At 41.7% G+C, this 18,209-nt stretch overlaps 1 long non-coding RNA gene across 1 annotated transcript; it reads left to right on the top strand.

The window, feature by feature from the left end:
- The first annotated feature begins 1,711 nt into the window (after positions 1 to 1,711).
- LOC128548337 (uncharacterized) lies at positions 1,712 to 17,402 on the top strand. The gene is made up of 3 exons (XR_008366952.1): positions 1,712 to 1,804; positions 3,620 to 3,674; positions 17,248 to 17,402. It is a non-coding gene; the product is annotated as an uncharacterized LOC128548337 (long non-coding RNA).
- Positions 17,403 to 18,209: the final 807 nt, after the last annotated feature.

Genomic DNA, 18,209 nt, shown 5'->3' with positions numbered 1-18,209 from the left:
CGGGTAGAACCACAGGCACATGCTGGTAGCCGGGTAGAACCACAGGCACAGGCTGGTAGCCGGGTAGAACCACAGGCACAGGCTGGTAGCCGGGTAGAACCACAGGCACAGGTTTGTAGCCGGGTAGAACCACAGGCACAGGCTGGTAGCCGGGTAGAACCACAGGCACAGGCTGGTAGCCGGGTAGAACCACAGGCACAAGCTGGTAGTCGGGTAGAACCACAGGCACAGGCTGGTAGCCGGGTAGAACCACAGGCACAGGCTGGTAGCCGGGTAGAACCCCGGGTAGAACCACAGGCACGGGCTGGTAGCCGGGTAGAACCACAGGCACGGGCTGGTAGCCGGGTAGAACCACAGGCACGGGCTGGTAGCCGGATAGAACCACAGGCACAGACTGGTAGCCGGGTAGAACCACAGGCACGGGCTGGTAGCCGGGTAGAACCACAGGCACAGACTGGTAGCCGGGTAGAACCACAGGCACGGGCTGGTAGCCGGGTAGAACCAAAGGCACAGACTGGTAGCCGGGTAGAGCCACAGGCACGGGCTGGTAGCCGGGCAGAACCACAGGCACAGACTGGTAGCCGGGTAGAACCACAGGCACAGACTGGTAGCCGGGTAGAACCACAGGCACATGCTGGTAGCCGGGTACAACCACAGGCACAGACTGGTAGCCGGGTAGAACCACAGGCACATGCTGGTAGCCGGGTAGAACCACAGGCACAGGCTGGTAGCCGGGTAGAACCACAGGCACAGGCTGGTAGCCGGGTAGAACCACAGGCACAGACTGGTAGCCGGGTAGAACCACAGACACAGACTGGTAGCCGGGTAGAACCACAGGTACATGCTGGTAGCCGGGTAGAACCACAGGCACAGACTGGTAGCCGGGTAGAACCACAGGCACAGGCTGGTAGCCGGGTAGAACCACAGGCACAGGTTTGTAGCCGGGTAGAACCACATGCAAAGGTTTGTAGCCGGGTAGAACCACAGGCAAAGGTTTGTCTGGTAGCCGGATAAAACCGCAGGCACAGGCTGGTAGCCGGATAGAACCACAGACACAGGCTGGTTGCCGGATAGAACCACAGGCACATGCTGGTAGCCGGATAGAACCAAAGGCACAGGCTGGTAGCCAGGTAGAACCACAGACTTTCTGTAGAGTCAATGGGAACAGTATTGTTCTTTAAGTCGCAAAACCAATAATACATCTTGTATAGCTCTTTGCTTTTGTTAATATATGCGTTTCTCTCTGTCAGTCTGTACATGCCTATGTCAAAATGGATGGACAAGATACAACGACTCGTGCTACCTGATTGGTTATGAACAGAACGTGACTTTCATTGAAGCAGCGGTAACCATTATACATTTGTTCAGAACATATTTAAACCTTTCAGTACTTTGCATTTCTAGGCGACAATGTGTGAATATTGCTATATGTAAAATTTTGTTTGCAGTAATAAACCCTTTGTCTATTTTCTGGCTTTTATTAACTGGATGTCACAAACATACCATTATCAACCTTTGTACTGTAACGAGTACAAATAAAAACCACTAACTCCTATAAATATTTCAATCCCTCTGGTATATTAATAAGAACGTGTCTACAAATAAGCAGAAAAATGACGCATTGAATGAACCTAAAATTTGGCGTTAAGTTTTAATCATAGACATGTTAACAAAGTATTTTTATTTTGTTATGAGATTCATGTTTTTTCCCAGCATTTCTGTGGGCAGCATAACGGCCATCTGATACACGTGAATTCCGAGGAGGAAAACTTGTTCATTATTGACACTTTGCGTAAAACTAAAGGTGAGATGTTTTCATAATACATTTTCTTCCAAAACATTACTACAATAACTTTCTGGATTTCAATTCAGTTCATACATGTGTCTGATATTGCTCTAGGGGTATTAGTTTCCTCCTTTTTCAGCAAAAATTCTATACGAAACATTATCTGCCATAGCACTTCAGCGTTACTCTGTCAGCACAGCAACACTATCATGACAGAAAATTTAACGGCACGATGGTGACAGTGCGGCACTGGGTGCATCAAGAACACTGTCTTCAGCACCGTGCTGTCGTGACACGGTACAAATTTATGTCATTATTTGTGCTGTCATGTCATGCTGTCAGATTTAAATTGTAAAGGACATGGGGGAATGATTAACTGACTTTGACTCCTGCAACAAAAGAAGAGGTATAATAAATTATACAAAAACCTCCGTTAGATCTTGACCTGATCATGCCAAAAATTTGGAGCAATAACTTCGAGTTATGGTAGTAGACCAATAATGACAATCGGCATATTCCGTGCGATTACTTTTTGCAAGCTATTTAAACATCCTCCGGCCATAAGATTGATTTTTCATTGGAGATGTCTATCAAGACAAGACCTCTCCATAGTATTGGCTTTCAAACAAGGAGAATTTAGACTAATGCACTAATTTTACGGCGTTAGATTTCACATTCTAGCGCAAATTACGGTAAGCCAGTCTAAAATTAGTCTGGTTCCCGTCGTACTGCAAACAGTGACAGTGAAGGGGCAGGTAATCCAGACTAGTCTAAAATGGCCCAATGCGCTTGCGCACAAGTAAGTTTTGAAATCCTCTAAGACGAAAATAATTGTTCGTTTAGAATAAAGAAATATAGTGTAATACTATTGTTACAAATGTTGGAAACGGTTCAGTTATTAACAAAAATATGTATAGATATATTGTTACTATTCTTTGTTCGCAGTATTCAAGGGTATGCATATGAAATGAATCACGTTAAAATGTATTTCGTTCAATTAAATGAATTTATAGTTTAACTGGCGGGTTCGTTTGCCCCGTTCGGAAGATCTGCCGGAATAAGAAGAGTTCTTCCAAGCTTCTGATAGTCGAGGATGTTAATCACGTGATCAAAACAGGGCGACAATTAGACAAAATGAGTAATAAACTAGAACAAATAAAATGTTTAGAATTTCAAATAGCACATTAACAATAAAAATATCTGGAAAAAAAAATCATTTAAAAAAAATGATATATTTTTTTCACTTCCGGCAGACGTCCGTTTGATTGGGATTTTCTTCTAAGCTTTTCTAAAGCTTCTCGGAAGCTATTCTCTTGGACCCGTTGACAAACAAGCCTAGCAGGCGAGGTTCTCGCAGAAATGGTAAGATGCTAATTTCGCAGCTTTCCCCAGGGCCAAGTTCAGTGTACAATTATTGCAATGATTGCTTTTGAACCTTTTCAATGGATTTCAGTAACTAGGAATGCTTGGCTTACAGTCCTCGATTGGCGGAAGTTGATCATAACCTAAGAACTTATGGGTTTTGAGTCATCAGGTCATGTCACAGTGACTATGACCCTAATAGGTCACAGTGACCTGCAACAGGGAAACTGTTTTTTGTTTATAGCAAAACCTATCATATAACCAGATAACAATCAACAACTCTGGGCCTCTCCTAGGTTTCTTTTTTAAAAGAAGCCTACTTGTAATAACCTGAAAGTGCTGAATTCCCCAAGGAGAGTACGTAAGCAAACGGAAAATGCTGAAAGCCTTTACGGGTTCACCGCCTTTAATGATTATCTCATCGGAAATGATTGTACATAAAGACCTATATTTCTTTCCTTTTATATTTAGCATCCTACTGCTGGATTGGGCTTTCTGACATGGATGTCGAGGGCTTATGGCAATGGTAAATACTGTCACTTTATTTTCCGTTTTGATATTCTGTTCAAAGCCATTGACGTTAATCACTGATACCTGATCACTGCCACCATCTAAATGAGATCAAATCATTTTATGTGCAACAACAATTCTCTGATGCTCGCTCATCCCATCCTCAAACATCATTCCACCCTTAAACCTCATCCTACCATCAAACTTCATCCCACCCTCAAACATAACCCAACACTCAAACATTATCCCACCCTCAAACCTCATCCCGTCCTTAAACATCATCCCACCCTCAAACATTAATCCCACCTTCAGTCCTCACTACCATCCTCAAACCTCACATCACTCCCACCTTCAAACCTCACTCTTACCCCAAAACATCATCTCAACCTCAAACATCATCCCAACCTCAAACATCATCTCAACCTCAAACATCATCCCAACCTCAAACATCATCTCAACCTCAAACATCATCTCAACCTCAAACATCATCCAACTCTGAAACCTAACTCCCACCTTCAAACCTAACTCCCACCTTCAAACCTCACTCCCAGCTTCAAACCTCACTCTTACCCCAAAACATCATCTCAACCTCAAACATCATCTCAACCTCAAACATCATCTCAACCTCAAACATCATCCCGTCCTTAAACATCATCCCACCCTCAAACATCATCTCAACCTCAAACATCATCCGTCCTTAAAGATCATCTCAACCTCAACATCATCCCACCTCAAACATCATCTCAACCTCAAACATCATCTCAACCTCAACATCATCCAACTCTGAACCTAACTCCAACCTTCAAATAACTCCCACCTCAAACCTCACTCCACCTTCAGCCCTCACTCTTACCCCAAAACATCATCTCAACCTCAAACATCATCTCAACCTCAAACATCATCCCAACCTCAAACATCATCCCAACCCTCAACATCATCAACTCTGAAACCTAACTCCCACCTTCAAACCTCACTCCCAGCTTCAAACCTCACTCCCACCTCAAACCTCACTCTTACCCCAAAACATCATCTCAACCTCAAACATCATCTCAACCTCAAACTATCATCTCAACCTCAAACATCATCCAACTCTGAAAACCTAACTCCCACCTCAAACCTCACTCTTCCCTCAAAACATCATCTCAACCTCAAACATCATCTCAACCTCAAACTCATCCAACCTCAAAACATCATCTCAACCTCAAACATCATCCCAACCTCAAACATCATCCCAACTCTGAACCTAACTCCCACTTCAAACCTCAACTCCCAGCTTCAAACCTCACTCCCAGCTTCAAACCTCACTCCACCTTCAACCTCACTCTTACCCCAAAACATCATCTCAACCTCAAACATCTCCAACCTCAAACATCATCCAACCCTCAAACATCATCCAACCTCAAACATCATCCAAACTCTCGAAAACCTAACTCCCACCTTCAAACCTCACTCCCAGCTTCAAACCTCACTCCCACCTTCAAACCTCACTCTTACCCCAAAACATCATCTCAACCTCAAACATCATCTCAACCTCAAACATCATCTCAACCTCAAACATCATCCAACTCTGAAACCTAACTCCCATCTTCAAACCTCACTCTTACCCCCAAAACATCATCTCAACCTCAAACATCATCTCAACCTCAAACATCATCCAACTCTGAAACCTAACTCCCACCTTCAAACCTCACTCTTACCCCAAAACATCATCTCAACCTCAAAACATCATCTCAACCTCAAACATCATCTCAACCTCAAACAATCATCCCAACCTCAAACATCATCCCAACCTCAAACATCATCCAACTCTGAAACCTAACTCCCAGCTTCAAACCTCACTCCCACCTTCAAACCACACTCCAGCTTCAAACCTCATCTTACCCAAAACATCATCTCAACCTCAAACATCATCCAACTCTGAAAACTAACTCCCACCTTCAAACCTCACTCTTACCCCAAAACATCATCTCAACCTCAAACATCATCTCAACCTCAAACATCATCTCAACCTCAAACATCATCCCAACCTCAAACATCATCCCAACCTCAAACATCATCCAACTCTGAAACCTAACTCCCAGCTTCAAACCTCACCTTCCAGCTTCAAACCTCACTCCCACACACTTCAAACCTCACTCCAGCTTCAAACCTCACTCCCACCTTCAAACCTCACTCTTACCCCAAAACATCATCTCAACCTCAAACATCATCCCAACCTCAACACCCATCAACATCATCCCAACCTCAAACATCATCCAACTCTGAAACCTACACTCCACCCTTCAACACCTCAACCTATCACCTCAAACATCATCTCAACCTCAAACATATCTCCCAACCTCACATCAACCTCCCAACCTCAAACATCATCCCAACCTCAAACATCATCCAACCTCTAAAAACCTAACTCCCACCTTCAAACCTCACTCTTACCCCCACAAACATCATCTCAACCTCAAACATCATCCCAACCTCAAACATCATCCCAACCTCAAACATCATCCAAAAAACTCTAAAACCTCACTCCCAACTTCTCCAAACCTCAACTCCCCACTTCAAACCTCACTCCCACCTTCAAACCTCACTCTACCCCAAAACATCTTTCCCACCCAAACATCATCCCAACCTCAAACAATCATCTCAACCTCAAACATCATCCCAACCTCAAAATCATCTCAACCTCAAACATCATCCAACTCTGAAACCTAACTCCCACCTTCAAACCTCACTCTTACCCCAAAACATCATCTCAACCTCAAACATCATCTCAACCTCAAACATCATCCCAACCTCAAACATCATCCAACTCTGAAACCTAACTCCCACCTTCAAACCTCACTCTTACCCTAAAACATCATCTCAACCTCAAACATCATCCCAACCTCAAACATCATCCAACTCTGAAACCTAACTCCCACCTTCAGTCCTCACTCTTACCCCAAAACATCATCTCAACCTCAAACATCATCTCAACCTCAAACATCATCTCAACCTCAAACATCATCCCAACCTCAAACATCATCCAACTCTGAAACCTAACTCCCACCTTCAAACCTCACTCTTACCCCAAAACATCATCTCAACCTCAAACATCATCTCAACCTCAAACATCATCCAACTCTGAAACCTAACTCCCACCTTCAAACCTCACTCTTACCCCAAAACATCATCTCAACCTCAAACATCATCTCAACCTCAAACATCATCTCAACCTCAAACATCATCCCAACCTCAAACATCATCCCAACCTCAAACATCATCCAACTCTGAAACCTAACTCCTAGCTTCAAACCTCACTCCCAGCTTCAAACCTCACTCCCAGCTTCAAACCTCACTCTTACCCCAAAACATCATCTCAACCTCAAACATCATCCAACTCTGAAACCTAACTCCCACCTTCAAACCTCACTCTTACCCCAAAACATCATCTCAACCTCAAACATCATCTCAACCTCAAACATCATCCCAACCTCAAACATCATCCCAACCTCAAACATCATCCAACTCTGAAACCTAACTCCCAGCTTCAAACCTCACTCCCAGCTTCAAACCTCACTCCCACCTTCAAACCTCACTCCCAGCTTCAAACCTCACTCCCACCTTCAAACCTCACTCTTACCCCAAAACATCATCTCAACCTCAAACATCATCCCAACCTCAAACATCATCCCAACCTCAAACATCATCCCAACCTCAAACATCATCCAACTCTGAAACCTAACTCCCACCTTCAAACCTAACTCCCACCTTCAAACCTCACTCTTACCCCAAAACATCATCTCAACCTCAAACATCATCCCAACCTCAAACATCATCCCAACCTCAAACATCATCCAACTCTGAAACCTAACTCCCACCTTCAAACCTCACTCTTACCCCAAAACATCATCTCAACCTCAAACATCATCCCAACCTCAAACATCATCCCAACCTCAAACATCATCCAACTCTGAAACCTCACTCCCACCTTCAAACCTCACTCCCAGCTTCAAACCTCACTCCCACCTTCAAACCTCACTCTTACCCCAAAACATCATCTCAACCTCAAACATCATCCCAACCTCAAACATCATCTCAACCTCAAACATCATCCCAACCTCAAACATCATCTCAACCTCAAACATCATCCCAACCTCAAACATCATCTCAACCTCAAACATCATCCCAACCTCAAACATCATCTCAACCTCAAACATCATCCCAACCTCAAACATCATCCCAACCTCAAACATCATCTCAACCTCAAACATCATCCCAACCTCAAACATCATCTCAACCTCAAACATCATCCCAACCTCAAACATCATCTCAAGCTCAAACATCATCCCAACCTCAAACATCATCTCAACCTCAAACATCATCCAACTCTGAAACCTAATTCCCACCTTCAAACCTCACTCTTACCCCAAAACATCATCTCAACCTCAAACATCATCCAACTCTGAAACCTAACTCCCACCTTCAAACCTCACTCTTACCCCAAAACATCATCTCAACCTCAAACATCATCTCAACCTCAAACATCATCTCATAGGCAAGGAGCGTTGCGCGCGCGTAAAGGCCTTAACTTGCCATTAATTCTTCGCAAGGGAATTTATCTGGTATTGTTTCCGGGGAGTTCATCGGGCTACTGTTGGTGCATGTCGGGATGTGTTGATGCGTGTCTTTCGGAATTAACCAAACTGTTTTTATACAGTTGGACACGGCTGGTTGTGTTTGCAATGTCATGTGGAATATTTGAATGGCACTTTTCTGCGTGCCAGTTCATTCATTTCATTTTTACAACTTGATGTTGCACGACTCATAGGTACAGTGGTGAAGAGCACATACTTTATGTGTCAAGCCGCCCTATACACAAACATAGAATGTTGAAAAAGTCCCGCGTAATCTCTTGGTGAAGGCTATAGCAAAGTTTTTCTACTGAGGGAGCGGGCCTGTACCGGGTACTAACATATGTATAATACGTTCTACCTTTGAACAATATAAATTATAAATGTATTGTGCTCCTATACAGTTTTATTTTCTTACCTAGTAGAATGTATCATATGGTAGTCATGCTTCTGCAACTATATAGTTTATAGTGGCTATAATGCGGATACAATCACAGTGACTGACTGGTTTTTATCAAATAAAAGCAAAATGGGCTTGTATGTTGTTTTTTGCATTCATTCTGATCTGTATCATATCAGCCTGTGATGTGCATCAATATGGGTGCCTATATAATGGTGGGGCTTTGCATAGCACTCATGGGGGGAATGGAGGTCCGTTTCATGCTGAAGACTATCAGAAGGCGGTGCCCCAACGTATACACGATCCTTTACACTGTGCATCTGGTGATAAGGTGGCAGGGATGCGCAGCGCCGAGGTTTTGCAGTTGGGGTACTCGAGCCTGGGAACGGAGGGGGGAGGGGGTTGCAATGGTGATGATGTTCCGTACGGTCTGGCAGTTTTTATCCCAGAATGTATAACACAGACAATACGTCTATTTTCCGAATCTTTCAACAGTTAGGTGATGACGTCATCATGTTTCAACGTCATATTATAAGGGTTGAGAGTTACTGATCAGCCGTGAAATTATTTTAGTTAAACGTAGATATATTTTCACAGAGTTTATAGACAAATTCTTTTTATTTTTTGAGGGGTGAGGGGGAGTTTATTTAAGAAATAACCATATCTAGTCCAGGAACAAGAGTACAAGTAATGCCGCACACTGGTTAAAATCTGACAGTTTATAATGCTGCAGTATAAGACGGTACCATGCTTTCCTTTTGGCATTTAAATAACTGTTTTTAATTTGTTTGAGGATTTTACATAACTTACGCACACACTGGCTTACAGTTAGTTATATTTGGAAGTCATATAATTCTAGGGCGGTGCCCAGCTGTGTTTAAATGTAGTTGTCTTTCGGCTGACATTTCGGCATCATGGACCGCGGGTTTGCACTCCCATATTTGATAATACCATGTATTTTCACTCTAAATACATTAACTGAAAATAATTGATTAGAAGCTAACTTCGAACGCCTGTCTGTTAACAGTAACTTGATTATCGACGGAGTTTTTTCTTTCTTTTTCTGGCGTTCAGGAGTTACTCAGGTGTTTTTAAATTGCTTCAGTATTTCCACGAGATGTCTTTGTGTGATTTTAGTGCATTTCGATACATCTCTGCTTGGTTTCATTCGTTTAAAGGCAAAATCATGGGCACTTACATCCAGTGGTGACGCACACTGTGTATAACTGAGAATGGGACCTTGCGAACATGTTGACATCTTCAGGGTATATGGTAATTTAATACAACGTGCGGTTGTTTCCGGCAGCTGTTCACTGTTTGATTCTAATTGGATAGTACTGTATGCTTTAATTCTTAATAGAGTAACTTCGGGTAAATTCGACAGTCGTGTATATTCGACATCTCGAATTAATATCCGCGTGGAGAAACCCATAATGTCCTTGAATACTTTTCTTAAGTCATTTCTATGACGTCATATCTATATATGACATCACGAGAACATCTTGATCACCCAGGCGCTCTTTCCTTTTCCGATACGCTCATCGGGCAAGAACAACCATCAAATCTATTTTGAACGAAAACGCTGTTTACAGTTTTCCGTAAGAACGGTTAGCGAAGGTAAAGTATGTAAAATTATTCTTACAATTGCATTTTAATTTTATATAACCGAAATATAAACAGAACTATATCTGATGTTGACATTTATAAACAAATAACATCTCCCCGATTTCCTTGCATGACCTTGGCTACGGGTGACGAATTTGCACGACAAGATATAACATTGTCGTGCAAATTCGACATTGTCAAAAATAAATTCGATTACATTTTCATTAAAGGATATTTTCGGCATACAAGTGGTTTAAGCGTGTTTTTCTATCATATATAGTGCTTTAATTACGCTAACCAAATTTCGTCCAGGCAGATTCTTAAAGTAACCTGAGCTGACGTCGCTAATTACGTCACTGACTTGCGCATTGAAAAACACCTGTGCAATTAATACACATGTATACACCTGGAACCAATTTGAATTGATGATATTTGATTATCAATACACAATAAAATTTCATGTAGAGTAAAATATACGTATTTATAACATAAATAATAAAACATATCATCGTTATATTAAGCAATCACACCTGGGAAAAAAAACAATTTCATTTCTTTCAGGTTAAAATGTCGAGACAAATTGGTGCAAGGTACCGAAGTTATTCTCCATCAAAGCTAGCATCCGCCGTTAAGATGGTGGAAAACGGCACATTGTCCAAAAAGAAGGCAGCGGCGACATTTGGCGTACCTCGGTCAACCCTAATAGACAAAATCTCGGGTAAAGCACCGCTGGGTGCTAAATCGGGCCGATCAACTGTCCTGACCTCTGCAGAGGAAGCAGTCTTAACTGACTACTGTAAATTAATGGCAAGCATAGGTTATCCATTAAAAAGGCACGAATTACTGCAAGAAGTAAAAAGGGTATTGGACCACGATGGTCGCGTCACGCCTTTCAAGGATAATTTGCCAGGGAAAGACTGGTACTATGGGTTTTGCAGACGGCACCCTGAAATCACGGAGCGTAGCGCAATGGCCCTAGGTTACCAAAGAGCAATTATCAATGAGGAAATGGTAAATGGTTGGTTTTCAAACTTGCTAACTTACCTACAAAAAGAAATACCAGACTGGGAGGCCATGATTCGTGACCCTAGGCGCGTGTTTAACGCAGATGAAAGCGGTTTTCCACTGTGTGTTAGCACTGGAAAAGTTCTAGCAGAAAAGGGGGTGCGTCATGTTTACCAGGTATCTAGTAGCAATAAACAACAAATAACTGTTATGGCTTGTTTTAATGCTATCGGTGACTTTGTACCACCACTAATAGTATACCCTGGTGAGCGCTTCAGAGAATCGGGAATCGAAGATTTTCCTGAGGCCCTGTATGGACACACTAAGAATGGTTGGATGGACACTCCGTTATTTGTAGAATTTTTGAAGTTACTGAATCGATTTATAGAAGATAAGTCAATTCCAAAGCCAGTGATTCTCTATGTGGATGGCCACTCAACCCACATGTCGCTCGAGGCATCTAAATTCTGTAACGAAAATGGTATTATTTTATACTGTCTCCTGCCAAACGCCACGCACATTCTTCAGGCATGCGACGTTGGACTTTTCGGTCCCATGAAATCTGCCTGGAAGAAACAAGTTAAACTCTGGCACGTGGAACATTTAGGTGAAGCTTTTTCTAAGAAGTATTTTCCGTCTGTGTTCCGTACAACATGGTACCAGGTAACGAAAATAGAAAACGCCATACATGGATTTCAAAGGTGTGGTCTCTTTCCTCTGAACACAGGTGCTATCGATATGACCAAGTTGACTCCGTCAAAAGTACACGTGAAGCAGAACGAGGCTGCTTCTGGTTCTACTGAAATTTCACCAAACAGTTCATCTCAGTCTAGCCCTGTTACTGTTGTGAATCCCCGACAAACCAATTCAGAACAGTCTGAACCTATCGCAGACGTCCCACTTAGTTCAGAACCAGGTCCGAGCACATCACCGGTTGTTGAAGGCGCCGCTTTGCCGTCTAGAATGTCTTCTGTAGATCCGATACGTGTTACTAACATTGTAAGCAATGATCGTGAGAAAAAAGTTTCCCAGTCATTCGCCATTCTGTCCGTCCCAGAAATTAAAAAATCAAAAGGAGTAAATCAACTGAGAAATAAGCTACCAAAGGCTTTATCCGGAACGGAAGCTCTGAAAATGCTTAAAGAACGCGAGGACGCAAAAAGGGCAGAAGAAGAAGCTAAGAAACAAAGAAAAGAAGATCGCGAATTGAAGCGAAAACAAAAACTAGAAGAGAAAGAAAAAAAACGAAAGGAGAGAGATGAGTTGAAACAAAAGAGAAAAGCTGAAAAATTAATTCGAGAGTTGAACAAGAAAACTAAAAAAAGAAGGGCGGATTCATCTTCATCCTCCGATTCCTTTGAGGAGCCATCATTCAAAGAAACCGACAACGACTTCGATGAGAAGTTGGCGTGCCCTGGCTGCTCAACAGACGCCAGCAAGGACGACAAGTGGGTCAGCTGTACATCTTGCCCAAGACGCTGGCATATTTCTTGTACTGGAGATGCCATTTTGTGCGAAATTCCTATAGAGCAAGTGGCGAATTATCCATATATCTGCGAATTTTGTATGCCATAAAAAGACTCTTACTCGAACGAACTCTTCTTGCCGTACACCACTTACAACATGTACTGCACACGACTTAAATAAATAAATAAATAAATGAATAAAATAGATAAATAAATAAATAAACATCAGTATAATTGTTAAATTGTTTCCCAAAATCAGTCAGCGTTTACATAATCTGAACAATTAAGATTGTTTTTTGTTTTAACTTTTACAGCTTGAATTATGATATCCGAAATCTTAGAGCTTGTAAACTCGTCTGCATAAAACTATCTGTAATGTGTATTGCGACATTGCTGTTTTGAAAGACATATGTAGTTATACAGAAAATAATTAATGTTCATCTTGAATATTTTTTTAAAACTCCACTAGGGTGTCGAATTTGGCCGAAAGATGTCGAAATTACACGACGACAACAATCAGATTAAAATCCATCATATTGACGATGCAGATGCGATCACTGGGCGGCGTTTTATACTGATGATGTAGAAAAGGTCTACTTTCCTTTTCATTAAATGTTTATATCGGTCATAATGAATAGAAAAATGTTTCACCATTTTTATGCTTAAGGTGTCGAATATACCCGAAGTTACTCTATATCAACTAAAAATTTTGATTAGATACTAACATTTGACGCTTGCCCGAGTTTTTCTGGGAGCCTACTACGTTGTGTGTAGTTATGGCGGGTGATTGCATGACTTGCGAGCACACTGAATTACGGATGTGTTTGGAGGTCGTATAATTCTAAGACGGTGCCCAGCTGTTTTTCAATGCAGTTGTCTCTAACTGGCATTTCGGCTTCATGGACTGCTGGTTTACACTCCCGTATTTGATAATACCATATATTTTCACTCTAAATACATTAACTGAAAATATTTGATTAGATACTAACCTCGGACGCGTGTCAGATTGTAGTGGCTTGGTAATCGACGGGGTTTTATCTAACGTTCCGGAGTTAATCAGGTGTTTATAAATTGTTTCAGTATTCCAAGAGGTGTCTGTATATAATTTTATTGCATTTCGATGCATCTCTGCTTGGTTTCGTTCGTTTGGAGGCAAGGTCGTGGACGCTTACATCTAGTAATAACGAACACTGTGTATAACTGGGAATGAGATCTTGCGGGCATGTTTACATTTTTAGGTATATGGAAGTTTGATGCAACGTACGGTTGTTTCCAGCACCTGTTCACTCTATGATTCATATTAGATTTTACTGTATGCTTTATTTCTTAATATATTAACTAAAATTTTTGATTAGATACTGATATTTGATGCTTGTCTGAGTTTTTTGGGGGTCAGCTACGTCCGTTGGACGATATTTTTGCCGGGATAGTTTTCCAAGATCCGGAACATGCTTTGGTAATTGGTTCTGCTTGATTTTATGTTGCGGTGTATCTCTGCATGTTGGAGGGGCGGTTCGGCGCATTTCTGCTTGGTCCATTTTAGTTCGGGCAGGTGAGGTTCGTACGGTATGACCGGGGGTCTGGACGAATGGGTGATCTAGAAGCTTTTGATCGTTGAAATTGTTTAAATATTAGAGATTCTGTCCAAAATTCGGACGAAAATTTGATACATACTCGGAATTCGGAATTTTAGTTTACATGGTTCTATGGCGGTGCCCTAATGGTTTCACTCATTGTGTTAAGGTAAGTATCTCGCATTGTCACAATTTGGAGAGGATTGTTGTTGTTGTCTTAGGGTTGAGATATAGGTTAGTGTGGTTTCGGATTTCGGGTGTGGTCTCGCCGCCTGAATTGTTTTATGATCGCATGGATATTAGGATGGATAGATTGCTTGTTGAATCAGTAGATGTTTTTTGGGTGGCAAACAGCAGCGTTTTGATCTGAATCAAATGCAAGTAACCAATGACACATATAATATAAAATATTTTTGGGAACAGAAGGCAGATTAGATGGTCATCACAATTACTACATAACACTTTTGTCTTATCATCTACGATATTCATAGTGATTACACGGTTGAACTGGTGGCCACATTCAATAAGGATCCAGCCAGGTCCTTACACAAACTGAATAATGAATAATGATTTAAAACAAATGGTTTACAAAAATCTCCATAATCACTTTTTCATGGAAGATATTAACGTTGAAGAAGACATGTGAACAGTTTTGCTTGGGGGTTGCTTCGGATTCGGGCCGGATAGGCAAGGAGCGTTGCGCGCGCGTAAAGGCCTTAACTTGCCATTAATTCTTCGCAAGGGAATTTATCTGGTATTGTTTCCGGGGAGTTCATCGGGCTACTGTTGGTGCATGTCGGGATGTGTTGATGCGTGTCTTTCGGAATTAACCAAACTGTTTTTATACAGTTGGACACGGCTGGTTGTGTTTGCAATGTCATGTGGAATATTTGAATGGCACTTTTCTGCGTGCCAGTTCATTCATTTCATTTTTACAACTTGATGTTGCACGACTCATAGGTACAGTGGTGAAGAGCACATACTTTATGTGTCAAGCCGCCCTATACACAAACCCCAAAACATCATCTCAACCTCAAACATCATCCAACTCTGAAACCTAACTCCCACCTTCAAACCTCACTCTTACCCCAAAACATCATCTCAACCTCAAACATCATCCCAACCTCAAACATCATCTCAACCTCAAACATCATCCCAACCTCAAACATCATCTCAACCTCAAACATCATCCCAACCTCAAACATCATCTCAACCTCAAACATCATCCCAACCTCAAACATCATCTCAACCTCAAACATCATCCCAACCTCAAACATCATCCCAACCTCAAACATCATCTCAACCTCAAACATCATCCAACTCTGAAACCTAACTCCCACCTTCAAACCTCACTCTTACCCCAAAACATCATCTCAACCTCAAACATCATCTCAACCTCAAACATCATCCCAGCCTCAAACATCATCCAACTCTGAAACCTAACTCCCACCTTCAAACCTCACTCCCACCTTCAAACCTCACTCTTACCCCAAAACATCATCTCAACCTCAAACATCATCCCAACCTCAAACATCATCCCAACCTCAAACATCATCTCAACCTCAAACATCATCTCAACCTCAAACATCATCCCAACCTCAAACATCATCCAACTCTGAAACCTAACTCCCACCTTCAAACCTAACTCCCACCTTCAAACCTCACTCCCACCTTCAAACCTCACTCTTACCCCAAAACATCATCTCAACCTCAAACATCATCCCAACCTCAAACATCATCTCAACCTCAAACATCATCTCAACCTCAAACATCATCCAACTCTGAAACCTAACTCCCAGCCTCAAACCTCACTCCCAGCTTCAAACCTCACTCCCAGCTTCAAACCTCACTCCCACCCTCAAATCTCACACCCACATCCTCTAACATTAAACCCTCACCTAAGCCTCATCTTCACTTCAAGCCTCATCCTTTTCATTAAACCTCAACCCCCATCCTCATACCTCACCCCGCCCACCCTCCAACCTCATTCCCCCACCAAACCTTACATCAACAACGAAACCTCACCTCAGCCATCAAACCTCACCATCCATCCTCATGTTTCCCAGCCATTAAACACCATCCACCCTCAAACCTCACCATCCACCCTCAAATCTCACTCCAACCGTCAAATCTGACCCCCTACCTCAAACCTCAGCCCAACCACCAAACCTTACCCCCAACATTAAACCTCGCTTTCATCCCTCTTCATTAAACACCACACCCATCCTCAAATATCACCACATACTCCCAAGCCCGCCCCCTTAGCTCAATATATGGACAGCGCAGATATACGGGGTCGTGAGTTCGATCCTCGAGGCGTATGTTCTCCGTGATAATTTGATAAAAGACATTGTGTCTGAAATTACTGGACCACCGCCTCTGATGATTCAAACGAGGAATTTGGCAGTTACTTGTGGAGAACACAGGTTAAGTTAACAGCCCGCCGTTACATAACTGACATGCTGTTGAAAAAGAAAGTACGGCGTTTAACCCCAGTCAAACAAACAAAAGTCTCTTCTCAAATTTCAGAACTTACAACAAAGTACACACAAACATGCTTTTTATGACTTTGTCATTTCTTGTTTACTTACTGGAATACAATTGATCAAATTATTTTTTCAAAGTTATTTATGTCTTTTGTGAAATAGTTTGTATTTTGTACTTCATTATTTAGTTATATTTCTTTTTATATTATTTACAAGGGTGAAAATGTACAAGTAAAATCTGTAGCATAAAAAAAGCACGAATCCAATATTTACAGACAATGCAAAATATGACAATAAAATGAAAAGTTTATCAATAATACACAGTTATCGTAATGCCTTCCGAATACAAGGAACAGAAGATAGATATAATCATACACAAACGTTCTAAAAATTGTCCCAAAACTACGTTACTGTCGACATTCGTAAGAACGTCAATATTAAAGGTATGGAACGTCAGAAAAGCCACAGTTCAGCTAATGGGGTCCAGGTCAGCCTGGCGGCGGTCAACTCGAGGACTGTGGAGTGTACGCTGTTCACCATCACTACAGATGGGATGACTATACGTGCGATCATCACTTTCATCCCATCTGTGAATCCAGGTATTTAACCTTTCTGAATTGTTATCCCATTTAGAAAGACATCCCGCTAATTCTTGCAGGTGAACTGTGTATTCCTATGGTGGCAACACAGCTGAAAGGGATGGTTGCGTACTTTTTCTAAAAATTGATTTCTGAATAATCTTTACTGTTAAGTATTCAGTCAGTTCAATACGGAGAGGATTTTTATATTAACTCTTGCTACGATAAGCGCAGTGTTTGAAGTCGCGAAAACATGTGACAACTCGTCCGACCGTCAAACTATTATCAGAACCTGAACCTGTGTGTGGTAAACAATAAAAGGTGACATTTTCAAGTGATTTTCACGAGTTTTCCTAACTTTGCACACATACTGCAGCAAGTCAACAAACCGACCAACGTATAGCAAATTTGTAAGCTAGTATCCCTATCATCAGCAAGACGTCTGATCAATATCAGGGAAAGCAGAATACCTGCATTGAATTTGGATTATCAAAATACGCAGTTCCACCTATATTTACCACTTTAAACTCATGTATCCGAAACTCCTGAATCACTGGTCGAAGTCTTATTCACTGTGTCTATCACATTCTCGAGACGCAAGTTCACAAACTATAGTTGTTGGTAATGTATATTTTCGTTTCTTTCAGCACTGATGACGTGGACTCAATTGTTGGTTGATGAAGTATTTCTATATTTATGTATATTCAGGTACCATTTCATGATGTAAACCACACATTATACACGAGAGTTTGTTCTTCTTTATAAATAAATGCACAGGAGAGTGATTTTGTAAGTCTATGCTTTAATAATCAAATGAAAACCATCAG

Source organism: Mercenaria mercenaria, chromosome 14 (assembly GCF_021730395.1).
Source record: "Mercenaria mercenaria strain notata chromosome 14, MADL_Memer_1, whole genome shotgun sequence".
Lineage (NCBI taxonomy): Eukaryota > Metazoa > Mollusca > Bivalvia > Venerida > Veneridae > Mercenaria > Mercenaria mercenaria.
This window is presented reverse-complemented; position numbering and strand designations above follow the sequence as displayed.